This window comes from Marmota marmota, unplaced genomic scaffold (assembly GCF_001458135.2).
Source record: "Marmota marmota marmota unplaced genomic scaffold, marMar, whole genome shotgun sequence".
NCBI lineage: Eukaryota > Metazoa > Chordata > Mammalia > Rodentia > Sciuridae > Marmota > Marmota marmota.
The window spans coordinates 1,144,499-1,153,887 of record NW_026000108.1 but is presented as its reverse complement, the minus strand read 5'-3'; positions in this window follow the sequence as shown (position 1 = coordinate 1,153,887).

Below are 9,389 nucleotides of genomic sequence, written 5' to 3'. Positions count from 1 at the left end.
GATGGAGTGTGAGGGATGGAGTTTGAGTGATGGAGTGTGAGGGATGGAGTTTGAGTGATGGAGTGTGAGGGATGGAGTGTGAGGGATGGAGGGTGAGGGATGGAGGGTGAGGGATGGAGTGTGAGGGATGGAGGGTGTGGGATTGAGTGTGAGTGATGGAGTTTGAGGGATGGAGTGTGATCGATGGAGAGGAGGGATGGTGAGTGAGAGATGGAGAGTTAGGGATGGAGAGCGAGGGATGGAGAGCGAGGTATGGAGAGTGAGGGATGGAGAATGAGGGTTGGAGGGTGAGGGATGGAGAATGAGTCATGGAGTTTGAGGGGTGGAGTGTGAGGTGTTGAGTTAGTTGTGCTGTTAGTGTTGGTGAAGTATGTCTTGTTTTCAGTGTTGTTGGTCACGCTTTTTCTGCGAGGACCTCCTATTTTGGTGTGAATCATGGGTTTTTGAGTCCCTCCCTCTGTGGTGCGAGGCACGTTTGTCTCTTTGAGTCTGGGGTCTGAGTCCCCTTATGCTTTTTTAACTCCACTCCTGACAAGATGGTTGAATGCGTCTCCAGGGTCTGTGTGGCCTGGGGATCAGTGTGTATCTCTGTCTCACCTGGTCTCTTTTGGGGGTTAGATGTCACCTTTTTGACCTTGCTGTGATCTGTGGCAGGGAGATGCAGGGACCTGGTGTCCTGCAGGGTCCGTAGCGAGTGCCCCAGTGTGTTCCACCTGTTCTCTGGGGCTGAGGGGCTCAGGAGGAAGGACTTGCTTGGTGCCAGGTGTGGGTGCTCACATCTTCCAGCGTAGGTGGTCAACTGGCAGTCCTTGGTGTGCAGTTTGACATCCATGAAGAGAGTTGTGTGGTCCAGAGGCTGAAGTGGGGCAGCACAGGAAGGGGGTCCTGGGTGGCAGTGCCCTGTGCCTCTCGTCCTGGTTGCTGGCCCAGCCTGTCCCTGTTCAGGCACTTGCTCTACCTGGAGGCCAGGTCTGTGGTGCTCTTGGTCCTCTCCTGGCTCTTCCCGCAGGTCAGCCTGGGTGTGCAGCTCAGGGCGAGTGCACAGAGGCCCCGGTCCACAGTGGTGGAGCCCACAGTGCAGAGGTGCCTTTGGCCAGAGGCCCGTGGGGACGGACGGGCTGTCCCATGGCTGCACTTAGGTACCTCTGCATAGAGTGGAGAAGTACATGTGTAATTGTGCAAGCATGTGTACGTGTGGAAGATGTCTGTAAACATGGTTCTCGTGTCTACCATTCTTGTAGAGATGCCCAAGTTTGTTGGCCAATGCCTTGTGTGGTCCTGCCTACAGTCTTTGCATATGCATGGGTACATGTGCACATGTGTGCCAGTGTGTGTTCACGTGGCCTGCATGTATGCGTACACATCTGTGTAAGCAAGGGGGTGCCCAGGTGTGCATGTGTGTGTTGTTGGGGTTCTTCTGCATGCATGCTTACCCAGGCCTGTGCCCCTGTGGGTGCTTCACATGTCAGTGTGAGCATGTGTGTGTGGCATGCAGGTGCACATGAGCGTGTGTGCTTGTGTTGATGAATACACACATGTACTTATGCACATTCACAAGGCCTGTGTGTTTGTGCATGTATATGTCTGTGCACGAGTGTGTGCATTGGGAGCTGTGTATACGAGCAAGTCAGTAGACAGCAAGTCAGTAGCAAGCATGTAGACAGGTGTGTGCATACACACTTGTGCCATGAATGTGTGTGCATGTGCCTGTGCATGTGTGTGAGGGTGCTGAGCTCACCCTGGCCAGCCCTGGAGGACGCCTGAGCCTGGCTCCTCTGTGCCCACCTGGGACCACTGTGGAGGCTGTGAGCTGCGAGACCTCCACTGGCCACACCCTCAGAGGCCCTGCAGAACCTGGTGTAAATACAGCAATCCACACTTCAGATGAATACAAGATGCATCAAAAGATTTAAGGCACCTGTTGTGTATTTAAAAGAATTATATCTTGTTTATGGTTCAGTATAAAATGCACAGCTGATTTATATAGTGGCTAGTCCATCGCGGAGGAAATCTCATTTCAATCATAAATGGCAGGGTTTGATTTAAGAATTCATTCTTTAATGGGTCTGCAATGTTCAAATTTAAACCCGTTCAATTCATCAGCCAAATATTCAATATGGGCACAGGGAACTCATTTAGGCAAACAGAGACTTTTAATATAAATTTTCCGGGAGATTTCTTCATCGATTCCGCAATTTAGTGCAAAATGATTTGTGCGATACATTCTTGGGGATCAATGCTGCCGGTCAATGGCCCCCATAAACCCCCCCCCCCCCCGCCACACGGGTCAAGGGACTTTGGTTCTCAGGCTGGAGGCGTGGTGGCTCAGCCGGAGGCCCCTGTGTCTGACCTGGCACCCACCGGCAGACGGGCTGAGCCTCTTGGGTTGAGGGTGCTTGCTACTTCACACTGGCCTATTGTCCACTGGGTGGAAGGGACCCTGGGGCTGGGAGCCAGGGCCTCCAGGGTGGCCCCAGTCTGCAGCTGACCACAGTGCTGTCTGGCAGGGTGAGCTCTCCACTTGAGCCTCACCCCTATGATGTCCAGAGGGGGCTTGAGACTTTAGAGAAGCGGCCATCGTCCTGTGCACCAGGGCCATCTTGGGACAGGCCCCTCCAACTCTCCTGACCTCTGCTTACTCAGATCACTGCCGTGGGACAGGTACAGGAAGGGCCTTCCTGGCCAGGCCAGACTGCCCTTTGTGGCTTGTCCCTGGCCTGAGTGCTGCTCTCTGGGACAGAAGAGGAAGCATTCTTGGCTGCAGAGATGGGAGCTTTCTGAGGCAGAGTGGACCTAGGGCCAGGTGGCTGGGCTGGGGCCCCAGTCAGGGTGTCACCAAGGGCTGGGGACAGGACCCCACAGTTCCTGCACACTGGCCAACATGGTGCTCCAGGGGCACACAGAACGTGGCAAGTGAAGGCTGCCGGTGGCCAGCCAGCACCGTGGGGCCCCCAAGGGGCAAGAGGTTGCTGCCTGCCTCCCGCCCGGTGATTGAGCTGCACCCTCAGGGTGGCCGAGGGCTCTGTTCTCCATCCCCGTTTCCCAGAGGAGGCTTTGAGGATCTGCCCCAGGTCCTCAGCAGGGTTCAAGGCCACTTAGGCAGCTGCAGGAGCCAGACCATCTCATGGGTATTGTGAGGGGCAGCGAGGAGGTCCCAACAGCCCTGGCAGACGCCGCCTCCCCTTCATGGTGTCCCAGAGCAGGGCAGAGACTCTGAGTGCTGGTGGCCAAGTCCACTGGGTGCTGCTGCTGGCAGGGCTGTCTCCAGGCGGGATGGGGGCAGGTGGGGCCTCAGAGGGGGAGGGCCTGGTGTGCTGGTGGACCACAGTGCTGGGTAGGCAGCAGTAAGCCCTGGGTCCCTCATGCCTGGCCTCCTTCCCATCCCTGGCCCTGCCTACCTGTGCTGGGGCCCCTGGCTCCCCTGGCTTTTGGGCTGCTGCCTGACGTGCCCTCAGTGGAGTGGTGCCCTCCCGGCTGTGCCAGTTGGTCCTGGTCTTCGCCCCATCCACTGGGTCACCTGTCTGCTGCCCTGTGCTCACCGGCACCGGGCCCTGTGCCCCAAGATGGATGGGGCAGTTCTTTCCTCCAGCAGCTCGTCTGGGCAGGGCCAGGAGGAACCACGGGCTGGACCTGTGGGAGGCCCCAGCTCCTGACCAGAGGATCCTGGCCAGCAGGCTCAGCGAGGACTGGGGGGCTGAGGGAGGAGTGTGGTTCCGCCTCCCTGCTGGGGACTGTCCTGGGGAAGGGCCAGAGCTGCCAGAGCCAGGACTCCAGCCCTGAGGGCCGTGGATCGGGGTTGGCAATGAGCTGGCAGGGTGCTCAGTAGAGGTGGCCCAGGGGTCAGGTCATCTCTACTGAGGAGAGCCACAGTGGACAGGGTGGAGCCACCTCTTGGGTGACTGGGGACATGAATGAGGCTCCCTGGAGATGATGAGGAAGGGGGATGAAGTGGGCACCCAGATGGGCGGAGAGCCTGGAGGGGCCACAGTCCGCAGTGGAGTGGCCCCTGTTACAGGCAGCGAGGGCAGGCTGGGATCGCTCCTTCTGTGGTCTGCAGCCCCCGAGGGCTCCCCTGGGAAGCTGTGTGCTTCCATCTGACCCAGCTGGAGGTCGCAGGGCCCGGACCAGGCCTGTCCCTGGCGCCTGGCTCCTCTGCCCTAAGCCAGCTGCCTCCTCAGCCTGCGTGGTGTGCAGGGATCCACAGGAAGAAAAGCAGAGCCCATATTGATTTCATTTCCAAATTATTAATCAACTTCACAGCTCAACAGAAATATCGTATTGTTCAGCTTGGGCAGCTCTGAATGGCTCTCCCTCGGGCAAGGGACAGGGGCAGTGAAGGACAGGGCATGATAAACGGGCAGAGGCAGGGCACGGATGGGAGAGTGGGGGTGCCAGGCCCACCCGCCTGCCCAGGTGCGTGCTGGGGAGTGGGTGTGGGTAGTGCCGCCTGGTGCCACAGGACCCAGTTCTCCCCCGGGGTCCCTGGGTGGGGGGACTCACTACTCCCCCTTTAGCCCTGGGCCCCTGTGACGCAACAGGAGAGCTGCTGACCACAGGTTCAGCGGTGACTAGGTCATGGGTTGGGCGGCAGGGCTGGGCTTCCCCAGGGGCTTGGGTCAGGGTGTGCATGGCCTCTCCCAGACCCTGACCTGGGGCCCTGTGTGGATGAGGCAGGATGTGACCTGAGGGAAGTCACCACTGTGGGGTCAGTGGGGGGGGTCCCTCCAGTGAAGAGGCCTTTCACAGTGTGTCCTTGGGAGGACGCTGTGAAGATGGGATGAGTGGGCCATTCAGGGCGGTCACTAGATGGGCTGCAGGTGGGGACAAGGCAGACCCATTGTCCTGAGGAAGTGACCATCCAGGAGATCAGGTCATAGTGACCATCCAAGGCGCTGAGTCTGGGATAACCGCCCAGGGTCCTGCGTCCACATCTGTGAACATTTCCAGATTATTAGAACAGCTATTGTAAAGTGTCCATGGGGATGTGGAGAGGTTGGGACCCTGGCGCAATGTGACGGAGTCACCGTGAGGCCAGTGTGCAGAGCTGTGTGGTGGGCCTGCAGAAGGGCCAAAAGAATCACCAGGTGACTGAGCTGTCGGCCTCAACAGCACCCATAGGCAGCCATGCAGGGACCTGAACGGGTACTTGCCCACCAGGGTCACAGTGGCTCTGTCCACATGGGGAAGGGGGCACCGGCATGCCCATTGGCAGATGAAGGGCATCTGTCTCAGTGGGGACAGGGGAAGGCAGGAGCCCCACGGCAGTACAGTGGAGAGCTGACACAGGCCTTCCACAGAAGAAGTTCTGATGGCAAAAGAAGGACATGAGGACTTGAGTTAGGGTGCAGAGTGAGGGGACCCCAGAAGGAGAGCATGGGAGAGGCCACTTCTGACTCTCTGGGTCATCAGTCCAAGAGAGACAGACAGCAGAGTGGGAGAGTCCAGGGGAGGGGAGGGCAGGCAGCGAGTGCTCAGTGGGGAGAGGGTCAGTGGGGACGAGGAGGCTGTGGAGAGGGACGGAGGTGTCACCGCAGTGGGGAGAGGGTCAGTGGGGACGAGGAGGCTGTGGAGAGGGACGGAGGTGTCACCGCAGTGGGGAGAGGGTCAGTGGGGACGAGGAGGCTGTGGAGAGGGACGGAGGTGTCACCGCAGTGGGGAGAGGGTCAGTGGGGACGAGGAGGCTGTGGAGAGGGACGGAGGTGTCACCGCAGTGGGGAGAGGGTCAGTGGGGACGAGGAGGCTGTGGAGAGGGACGGAGGTGTCACCGCAGTGGGGAGAGGGTCAGTGGGGACGAGGAGGCTGTGGAGAGGGACGGAGGTGTCACCGCAGTGGGGAGAGGGTCAGTGGGGACGAGGAGGCTGTGGAGAGGGACGGAGGTGTCACCGCAGTGGGGAGAGGGTCAGTGGGGACGAGGAGGCTGTGGAGAGGGACGGAGGTGTCACCGCAGTGGGGAGAGGGTCAGTGGGGACGAGGAGGCTGTGGAGAGGGACGGAGGTGTCACCGCAGTGGGGAGAGGGTCAGTGGGGACGAGGAGGCTGTGGAGAGGGACGGAGGTGTCACCGCAGTGGGGAGAGGGTCAGTGGGGACGAGGAGGCTGTGGAGAGGGACGGAGGTGTCACCGCAGTGGGGAGAGGGTCAGTGGGGACGAGGAGGCTGTGGAGAGGGACGGAGGTGTCACCGCAGTGGGGAGAGGGTCAGTGGGGACGAGGAGGCTGTGGAGAGGGACGGAGGTGTCACCGCAGTGGGGAGAGGGTCAGTGGGGACGAGGAGGCTGTGGAGAGGGACGGAGGTGTCACCGCAGTGGGGAGAGGGTCAGTGGGGACGAGGAGGCTGTGGAGAGGGACGGAGGTGTCACCGCAGTGGGGAGAGGGTCAGTGGGGACGAGGAGGCTGTGGAGAGGGACGGAGGTGTCACCGCAGTGGGGAGAGGGTCAGTGGGGACGAGGAGGCTGTGGAGAGGGACGGAGGTGTCACCGCAGTGGGGAGAGGGTCAGTGGGGACGAGGAGGCTGTGGAGAGGGACGGAGGTGTCACCGCAGTGGGGAGAGGGTCAGTGGGGACGAGGAGGCTGTGGAGAGGGACGGAGGTGTCACCGCAGTGGGGAGAGGGTCAGTGGGGACGAGGAGGCTGTGGAGAGGGACGGAGGTGTCACCGCAGTGGGGAGAGGGTCAGTGGGGACGAGGAGGCTGTGGAGAGGGACGGAGGTGTCACCGCAGTGGGGAGAGGGTCAGTGGGGACGAGGAGGCTGTGGAGAGGGACGGAGATGTCACCGCAGTGGGGAGAGGGTCAGTGGGGACGAGGAGGCTGTGGAGAGGGACGGAGGTGTCACCTCAGTGGGGAGAGGTTCAGTGGGGACGAGGAGGCTGTAGAGAGGGATGGAGGTGTCACCTCAGTGGGGAGAGGGTCAGTGGGGGTGAGGTGGCTGTGGAAAGTGATGGAGATGTCATTCAATAGGGATGGGTTCAGTTGGCTCCTGATCACAGGCCTGACCATGCGTGAGGACTTGGGTCCAGGGTTGCTGGTGGCTGCTTCCCTCCACCTTCTGTTTTGAATACCTCAGTGCAAGTGTCCTGTGGCGCATGGCAGAGAGTGTGGGCGGTTTTCTTGCCCTCTAGGTCCTCAGAAGGACTGTGTGGTGTACCTGCAGTGCCCTAGGAGCCTGCACCACACCTGGTCCCTCTGGTCGAGACCTTGTGCCTGCAGTCTAACCTGGTGCCGTGGTTATGAGGTGCACTTGTTGTGTGTTAGGATGGGGACTGTGCCAGAGGGTGGCTCTGCCAGCCTTGCCCTTCAACAAAGTTCTCAGCGTCCAGGACATGTTCTGCTGGGGCTGCACCGCTGTCCCCTGAAGCCTGTGGTGCAGAACCTGGTGGAGTGAGTCTGGTGACTGCCCAGGACAGGTTGTCGGAAGTGACACTGCTTGCACTGTCTGGGACACGTGCTCTGGGGCCTGGCCACCCTCCTCATGGAGAGGCTGGAGGGATTTGTCTGGCACCCAGTTGTGGGCACAGTAGGTACAATGTGTGTTGGAGACACCAGCAGAGGGCCCATCCTGGGGAAAGGAGCCCAGGCCCTGCTGTGCCTCCTGCTGTCGGAGCCGGGGTCTGTGGGAGCCACAACTGGGTGGCGTCTGCCACAGTCATCGTAGCCATTTGTTTTGCTGCAGTAGGTAGAGGACACAGGAGATCAAGCACAGAGCAGGAAAGTGTCAGGATGAGGCGGCAGAGGAGGGTCCATCCAGGAGAGAAGGTAGATAGTGTCTGGAGAGGGGAGGGCTCCCGGGTCCTGCTGAGGAAGGGCGGAGGTGGCGGGGTCTCCTGGGGTAGCCACAGCTCTGTGGGGTGCAGGGCAGGGGCCCAGCAGAGAAGCGGGGACTGCGTCAGGCCTCAGGAGGAGGGACGCCTGGGGAGGGGTACCTGGCCCCTGGTGCGCATTCTAGGGCACAGCTTGTGTTGCTGGAATGGACCTGGGGAGCAGGGGAAGGTTCCTCGAGGCGGGCAGCGTCCCCTAGGGGAGAGGAGGACCACACCCCGTCCTGTGCAGCTCCAGGGAAAGCGGGCGAGGGCCGCAGGGCCGAGGGTCCTCGGGGAGTGGTGCGGCCCACCACCTGGGCCTCAGCTGCAAGGCCAGGGCGATGTGGAGGCCCCCCAGGGCTCTGCTTCCTCTCTGGAGGTCAGCACCGCACCCTGGCCTGGATGCTGGGACCCCATACAGCCCCTCCCTCCCCAGTGCCCCCACGTTCCTGGCACCAGCCCCCTGCCCCATCTCCCCCAGGAAGCCTAGTCCTGGCCTGCCTTTGCTCCCTCGCCCCTGGGGAGTTCCTCTAGGAGCTCAAAGGCAGCTGTGGAGGGACTGGCTGTGTGGAGGGCACACACTTCTGCCCGTGGCTGGTGGACCCACTCCAGTGGGCTCTGGGACAGGTGGGCTTCCGCTGGTGTTGGGTGAGCACGTGGTGGGACATGGGTGCTTAGGCCAACCCTCCCAGCTGGGCCTGGAGGCCACCTTGGGTCTCCACCAGGCTAGCCCTCCCCTGGTATGGGACCTTCCCTGGGGGGGGTCCCGCCCCACCCCAATGTCTAGAGTCGGCTGGGGGCTGGGGCCTCGCCCTGAGCCACCCAGCAGCTCCTGTGCCCCGCGTCACCCGGGGCACATGCAGAGCCCAGCTGGGTCTTCCTGGCAGGTGGTGGCTGTGCCAGGTGCTGGTCGCTGCAGGGACCATCAGTGTGTTCTGGTTGCCTGGCCTGGCCCTGCCCATGCTCAGATGGCAAAAGTGGTGGCTCTTGCTGTGCCCAGCGTTGGTGACCACCAACCGCCCACTGCCTGCTCCAGGACCCACCCCCACTGCCACAGACGCCCCTGGCAGCCTCTGTCTGGGGGCTCCCCACACTGGCTCCCTGGTCACCTATCTCCTGGCGTTGCTCCTTCCTGGTTAAAGTGCTCCACCCTTTTCTGAGGGGTTGGCCCTCTGGGTCACATCTTGAGACATCCAAAAGGGTTTCCCCAGCTCTGCTTCAAAGTGGCCCCTCTGAGTGGAGGCAGGAGGTGGTCTGGTGGCCAGCCTGCTGTGAGGACTGTGAGTCAAGGCCTACCCCCCTGGACCACTGTCCTGGGGCTGCCATGCCCCCTCCAGCTTCCCCAGTGCCCGCAGAGCCAGGCCAGCAGGGGCAGGACTCCATGGAGGGGCCCCTCTGAGGGGGCTGCTGCTCCACACCCGGGGAGCCCTGATGGCCGTGGTGGCAGGAGCAGTGGTGGTGGGCAGGTCCCATGGGGCCAGGGTGAGGCCCTTCTGGGAGCAGGAGATACCCCATGGCCCCTGCCGTCTGAGAAGACCCAGGGGCACCACCTAGGACGGAAGGGTGTAGGACGGGGTGGGTGCTAAGAGGACTGCATG